Source organism: Kogia breviceps, chromosome 1, assembly GCF_026419965.1.
Source record: "Kogia breviceps isolate mKogBre1 chromosome 1, mKogBre1 haplotype 1, whole genome shotgun sequence".
Lineage (NCBI taxonomy): Eukaryota > Metazoa > Chordata > Mammalia > Artiodactyla > Physeteridae > Kogia > Kogia breviceps.
In genome coordinates this window covers 154298779-154306328 of record NC_081310.1, presented here as the reverse complement: position 1 = coordinate 154306328, position 7550 = coordinate 154298779, and positions in this window count along the sequence as shown.

Sequence of the window (7550 nt, the reverse complement as noted above, 5' to 3'; positions counted from 1 at the left end):
TCTCTTCCAATTACCTCTTGCTTTGTACTAACCACCCCCAAACATCGTGGCATAAAACCACAATAATCCTCTATTTTGCTCGTGAATCTACAGTGTGGTCGGGGCTCTGCAGAGACAACTCATCCCTGCTCCATACAGCTCTGACTGCTCCATACATACAGCACTGAATGCTCCATACAGCACTGACTGCTCCATACAGCACTGACTGACTGCTCCATACATACAGCATTGACTGCTCCATACAGCACTGACTGCTCCATACAACTGATGACTTGGGGGGCTCAGCTGGGGACCCTCTTCCGGGATGGCTCACCCACGTGGCCGGTAAAGCTGCTTGTCGGTGCCTCCCATGTGGGTCTCTCTGCAGCATGGCTTGGGTCTCCTCATAGTGTGATGACTACGTGTGAAGAGTAGGTGTCCCAAGAGACAGGAAGCGAAAGCGGTCAGTTTATTAAGGCCTAAACCCGGAACTGGCACGATGCCACTTCTGTCATATTCTGCTGGCCAAGCCATTCCAGAGTCCAGATGCAAGGGGAAGGGACATAGAATCCCCTCTTAGTGGGAAGAGCATCAGTGGGTTTGGGGATGTTTTAAAACAGCCCCTCTGCCGCCCCCCCCCCCCCAATCTGTCCTCTGGCCACAGATTATTTATTCCACGGACTAACTATACCCAACACCTCCCAATATCCCCAGAAAGTCTCCTCTGGATAGGGTGCTGAGTTCAGGCTTTTGTCATCTAATCAGGTCGAGGTGTCAGTGAGGCTCCTTGGATATGGGACCTGAGATACAGCTCCTTCTTTTTTTTTTTTTTTTTTTTGCTGTACACGGGCCTCTCACTGTTGTGGCCTCTCCGGTTGCGGAGCACAGGCTCCGGACGCGCAGGCCCAGTGGCCATGGCTCACGGGCCCAGCTGCTCCGTGGCATGTGGGATCTTCCCGGACCGGAGCACGAACCCGTGTCCCCTGCATCGGCAGGCGGACTCTCAACCACTGCGCCACCAGGGAAGCCCCAGCTCCTTCTTGATCAGACGTCCTAGCAGCTAAAGAGACTGGACGCCTGCCTCCTCATACAATGTTGACACAGACCATGGCCAACCGTCAGAGCATCAGCGCTCAGCAGAGGCAGGGCTGCTGTTTCAGAGCCTAGCGGGGAGGTTTCCTGCAGCAGCCTAGTGCCGTGGACCAAGCACAGGGGTGATCACCGGTGACCAGGGTTCCAATCCAGACTCTAGCGTTGATCTGATGGGTGGTATTGAATATGTCACTCCATTGCTCAGAACCTTCATTCCCTTTTCTTCAAAGTGGGGCTAATAATCTCTACTTCATAGAGACTTTGTCAGATTTAAATGAGGTGTTGTCCTGGAAACAGCCCAGAAAAGTTCCTGACATATACTAGGTCTTCGATAAAGGAGAGTTGAATTTGGAATCTGAGACATGCAAATAAATTGGGCAAAATGATATTTATTTCACAGAGTGAGTGCACAGCTCAAAATATACGAAAGGGATTTGTGAGCTGTAACACCTTGCGAAAGAAAAACGTGTGCGTTTGTTTCTTTTGTTAACGCCCATTGGCCGCTCCCCAGTCAAAGTCCCACCATCAGCAGGGTGGGGTCTCCTCCTCCCTGGGGCTGGTGACAGTTTGATCTCTGAAGCAGAAGCTACAAAATGGAGCTTCTAGCTGGGCGTTAGCTAAGAGTCTTTAGACTTTTCCTTTCCTTCTGTGCTTGCCTTGTGCCCTGAAGTCAGCGGATTTCATCTACATGGGTTTACACTCGAATCCTGTAATCCAGTTTTTGTGGTGCTAGGGGAGATTGCTGGAGCCAATGAACAGACCAATCTAGATTGGAGCGAAAAGGTCAGAGTCGCAGGATGGGTAATGTGGTTTGCTTCTGAGAGATAATCATGAAGCCGACTGAATATGGATTTAGAAGCAGGAAGACCAGGGTTCGAAGCCTGGCACTGCCCCTTCTTGCCTGTGTGCTGTGGGCAAGTCCCTCTACTGTCAGGACTTCTAGTTTTCTCATCTGACAAACGGGGAGATAATCACTCCAGCTGACAGGGCTGTGTGAGAAGGTGGTGAGGCAAGGCATGTAAAAGGCTCACTTCAATACCTGGTGCCAAACAGATGTTGCTTTATTATTATTAGAAGAACATGGAATAATAATAACCACCTAATCAACTGGTAGGAGAATGGAATAAATTGCATGCAAAACACCTCCACGGAGCTAGGCATGTAGAAAGTGCTCTGGAAATTGTAGTCACTGCTGCTGCTGCCATTAATAATTTTAATTTTAGCAATAACAGTGTTGATCACACTTGACTAAATTCCTAATATTCCTTGAAAGTTTCTGTAAGCTCGGAGACAATGTTTAAATTCTGTATACATTCGGATACCATTTGAAAGATTTCTCCTGCAAAAGCCAGGTATGTAAGTAATGTATTGGCACAAAGTGAGAAAATAAAACATAAACAGAAAGGGAGCCATATTGAGAGCAGTGCCCACAATTTCACCGACAGCTCAGGTGAAAGAGGGCACAGTGAAATTTCCATGTTGAAGGTGACACTGTATTTTTTTTTTTTTTTTTGCAGTATGCGGGCCTCTCACTGCTGTGGCCTCTCCCGTTGCGGAGCACAGGCTCCGGATGCGCAGGCTCAGCGGCCATGGCTCACGGGCCCAGCCGCTCTGCGGCATGTGGGATCCTCCCGGATCGGGGCACGAACCCATGTCCCCTGCATCGGCAGGTGGACTCTCAACCACTGCGCCACCAGGGAAGCCCGACACTGTATTTTTGAGGCAGAGAGAAGTACCAAGTGGAGCAGATTTATGGAATAATTACACAGAGGGGTATTATACAGATGTAGTTTCACTTCTTTTCCAGTCATGGACTTCAACTAAGCTCTGTTTAAATCTGCTTTCTCATATTTTGTTTGTAAATCCATAGCATTTTGGTTGCTCTCTGCTATTAGGATATACTCAATCCAGTATTTTAACTTCCTTGTCCCAACCATTCTACGCCTTGGTCCCTACTTAACTTTGCTTATGTGGGCTATGTCATCAAGTCTCTGGTCTTCAGAAACCTGGAGAGAAGCAGACACAAGTCCCTATGTTTTCCTAAATTCCTAAACTCCAAGGGCACCTCTCTCAAGAACTTTCTTACTGTATTCCCCTCCACTTCAGGATGGTGCTGGGCTGAGACCTCAGGTTCTACAGCTCAGTAGACAGCAGACTCTAGGGAATAAGATACTATATGGGTTAGCTATTGTCACTTAATGCCGCATAACAACTATCCCCAAACTCAGTGGCCTAAATCACATTTTTTTTCTCAAAGCAGCTCTGCTTTAGGGTGTGGCAGCTAGGTTGAGTCTGGATCTGACTGAGCAAATCTACTTCAAGCTGAAGTTCTGCAGGCTTGCTGAGTTGTTCTGTTTCATGTCTTTTTCCTCTGGGACTAGAGGGCTACCCAGAGCATATTCTTCTCATGGTGATAACAGAGGCATAAAAGGCATCTCTAGTTATCATGCCCTCATATGGCTATGTCCAAAAGCAGTAAAGGAAACAAGGATTCTCCTTGCATACCTTTTTCTTTTCATCAGCATGGATAGTCTTCCTCAGAAGTTCTCAACAAATTTTTCTGTTATCTCATCTGCTGGAACTGGGTTCCCTGTCCAATTCCAAATGAATCTCTGGAAAAGGGAAAGAGATACCACAATGGCCTTAGACAAATGCATGTTGAGTGAATGGATTCTTACAGAAATGAGTAATCCTCCTGTAGGTTCCAACATCACTTTTAGGAAGAAGCAAAAAGCATACCCATGTTTAGGGAAACCATGTAAAAAGAAATGAGTAGAGAAAGAGGTGAAAGAAGGATTCAACTTCATATTTTGTTGCGGATGCAGCTCCTCAAACACAGTTTCAGTAATGCAGTGGGTTACTATGCTCAGACTTTGAGGGGTACACCAGAGTGTCCCTAGTGGGGGTTCTTATTTCATAGTCCATAAAATAAAGGCAATTGCAGTGATTAACTTAGTTACAGTAATTATCTATTAATAATAATTAGCTATTACTAATACTGAAGTAGTAGAAACTAAGTGCCAAGCCCATTTCTAACTGCTTTACACACATACATTCATTATTATGTGCTGCTCATCAAGACTGATGGGACCAACGGGCCTCCACGAACATCCTGAGATCCACACCCTTGTGTGGTCTCCTCCCACAGTGATCCTGGGTTTAGTCATGTGACTTGCTTTGCCAATGGGACATTAGCGAGCATGATATAAGCAGAGCATTCTCTCTTGGAAGACAGCTGCTTTGCTGGAAAGACACCTAGGCTAGACTACTGCATGATGAGAGGACTTGTAGAGAAAAATCCAGAAGGCAGAGAGGCCATTATGGGCATTCCAGCTCTCAGCTGAATGCGGCCCCATGAGTGACCCTCCACAGAATCCTAAGAAATAAGAAATCAACGTTGTTTCCAGCCACTGAATTTTGGGGGTGTTTGTTACACAGCTGTAGACACAGAAACAATTGGAACAACAAAGGTGTGTATTCCTTGGACAATTTCTCTGAAGGACTTTCTTTTCCTTTCTATTTGTGATCAGCCAGAAAAGCTAAGGGGAGGACTGTGAGCCTCATGAGATTCATTCATTCATTCGACAAATATTTACTGAGTGCCTGCTCTGTCCCAGGCAGCGTTCTGTGTGCTGGGGACATCGTGATGAATACAGCCCCTGCCCTCATGACACTTACAGTTTATGACGTGGCTTCATCCTCCTAAATGCCCTGGGAAAAGATTAGTGGTTCTCCACCAAATACATCCTTGGTTTTTTCATAACCTGCTATGTATCTGTCCCCTATCTAAATCTGACCTTCATCTGCTTGTAATGCCAAAGACAGGGAGTAGAGATAGACCTTAAAGTTAGACTAACCTGGCCTCAAATCCTCTCTCCCTCCCATCTCTTTCTTCTGGTCTCAGTTTCCCCATCTTTGGACTGGGTATAAGAATCCTCACCTAGGGCTTCCCTGGTGGCGCAGTGGTTGAGAATCCGCCTGCCGATGCAGGGGTCACGGGTTCGTGCCCCGGTCCGGGAAGATCCCACATGCCGCGGAGCGGCTGGGCCCGTGAGCCATGGCCGCTGAGCCTGCGCGTCCGGAGCCTGTGCTCCTCAACGGGAGAGGCCATGACAGTGAGAGGCCCGCATACCACAAAAAAAAAAAAAAAAAAAAGAATCCTCACCTAAAGCTACCATAAAGATCACAGGAAGAACACAAGTATTCAGTAAATGTTACTACTCTTCTTGTAGATTGAACACCTACATGCGGTTTCAGGGCAATTTCAATCGGAGGGCAGTTCATGGGGCATCCGATCTGCACCCCCCCTTCTGTTTTCTAGGACTCTGGTGCCAAAGGGAATTTGGAAGCTAGCTCTCCTGCGTGCTCTACACCTGCCCTGACTCCCCTATTCTTTGCACAGGAAAGCTGAGCCTGTGATCCTTGACACTGGCTCCTCAGCCACGAAGCTTTACCAAAGGCTCTCACGTCCATTACCTCAATTACCCTTTCCAGCAGGCCTGAGAGGCAGGTGTTCTCGGCCTCATTTTACGGTTGAGATACCTGAGGCCCAGGGAACTGAAGTAGCCTTTGCAAGGTTACAAAGAAAATTAGTGGCTGAGCTTGCCTTGAAACCCAGGTCCCCCATGTCCTGCCTGAAGGCTCTTTCAAATCTCTCTGCACTGTCTCCCCGCCCCTCCCACAATTCTCCAACCTCTCACCCCTACCTCCACCCCACTGTGTCACCTGGACGCCTGAGAAGCAAAAGCCACAGCATCTCAACAAAGGGAGGCACACGTGGTTATTTTCTTGCAACCATGTACATAGGAGACATTAACATTCACCCAGGAGCTGCTGAAATCCGCTCAACTGGAACGGAGGCTGGTGAGAAGGGGACGGACCAAATTTGTTTACAGTGGGCTAATCCAGCTTCGGCTGCTGGGCCGCGCGGCCTGGCTGTATGAGCAGGGAGAAAGTCTAATTACAGGCTGACAGCCCCGAGTGTCTCCTGGGAAGACAGGTCCTGAATAAAAGTATTAAGAGAGGCTTGAAGCGTTTGGAAATAGATAGAGATTTGTTTCCTAGCCCTGTAGTTCTAAGGGGAAGGTTTTCGATCAGGATCACAGAAGCCTAAGATTTCAGAACCAAAGGAGGCTGTAGAGAGGAGTCAGCCCTCAGCTGTGGACACTGAGATGATTATCCCAAGGTCACTCAACGCCACCCTGCAGAGGTCGGCACATGCATCCTGAGGCCTGACTCCCAAGCTTCTGAGTTCCCACTGACCCCCCTCACCCCCAAGCATTTCCCCTTGCGTGTCACCAGGTAGCTGTTGGTCCCAAACTGGTCATGTCCCTTTGCATCTTCATGGTTTTGCTCATGCTGTTTCCTCCATCTGAAATGCCCTTTCTTCGCCTGTCTAAAGAAACGTCTACCCTTGCACATCCACCGCCTTCTTCAAAGCTCAAATCACATATAAGCATCCATTTGGGATGCTCTCAGCTTGGTCCCCCTGCAAGTCCCCATGGCACACTCAGTCTAGGGCAGGGCACTGTGATGGCAGGGGCTGAGTTCTCTCCACCCACCCCTAAGTACTGAGTGCCCCCCACAGTACCGAGCCCCAATCCTCGATAGAATGAAGGTAATAAACTGATTGGTTACAACACGCAGCTACTTTGTGGTACAATGAGGAACAAAACACTCTTGGGTAGCCCTCCCAGAGCTTAGGGTCTGACTGGTCAATCCACTGGGTCACTGTTGGTTTGAGGCTTAAAGGCGCCGCTATCCTTAAGCCTCATTTAAGCAGTATATACCTATGGCCTGATAACATAGGGATGCCTAACGTACAGAAAAATGACACATGCATAGGTCTACTGTGTCAGTTTCTCAGTGACCCTCACTGCATCACTGACTCCTCAGATGTCATGTGGACTGAGAGCAAGCCCCCACCGGAGTGTCACAGGAGCGTGTTTCTGGAGCAGAGGGTCATGACAGAGAGGGCAAGAAGTGAGAGGATTACAAAGAAAAACAGGATCCACCATGATTTTGCCTGGACATGCCTGTTAATTTAGGTCAATTCAACAAATATTTATGAGGTACTATGTGTGTATATGTGTGTCATATATGTGTGTGTGTGTATGTGTGTGTGTGTGTGTGTATATCATCAAACCCATTATACAGGAGGGGCAGTTAAGGCATAGTGGTGAAATAGCTTGTCCAAAGTTGCCAACAGTTGGCTCATGATAGTGCTGGGATTTCAATCCAGGTATGTTGGACTTGAAAACTGTAATCTTCCTACTGTGCTGCATAAAACACAGTATGGAGCACCTACTATGTGCCAGCACTGGGGATACAAAGGTGACTGAAACATGGCCCCTGCCCTCAAGAAGCTCCCAGTGTCCTGGGGGATAGAAAGGAACCAGCTCTCTCACTGTGATGCTGGCAGGGAAACAGAGCATGGAAGGCTGTGGGAAAGGAGATTTCACCACAGACATGGTTTAGAA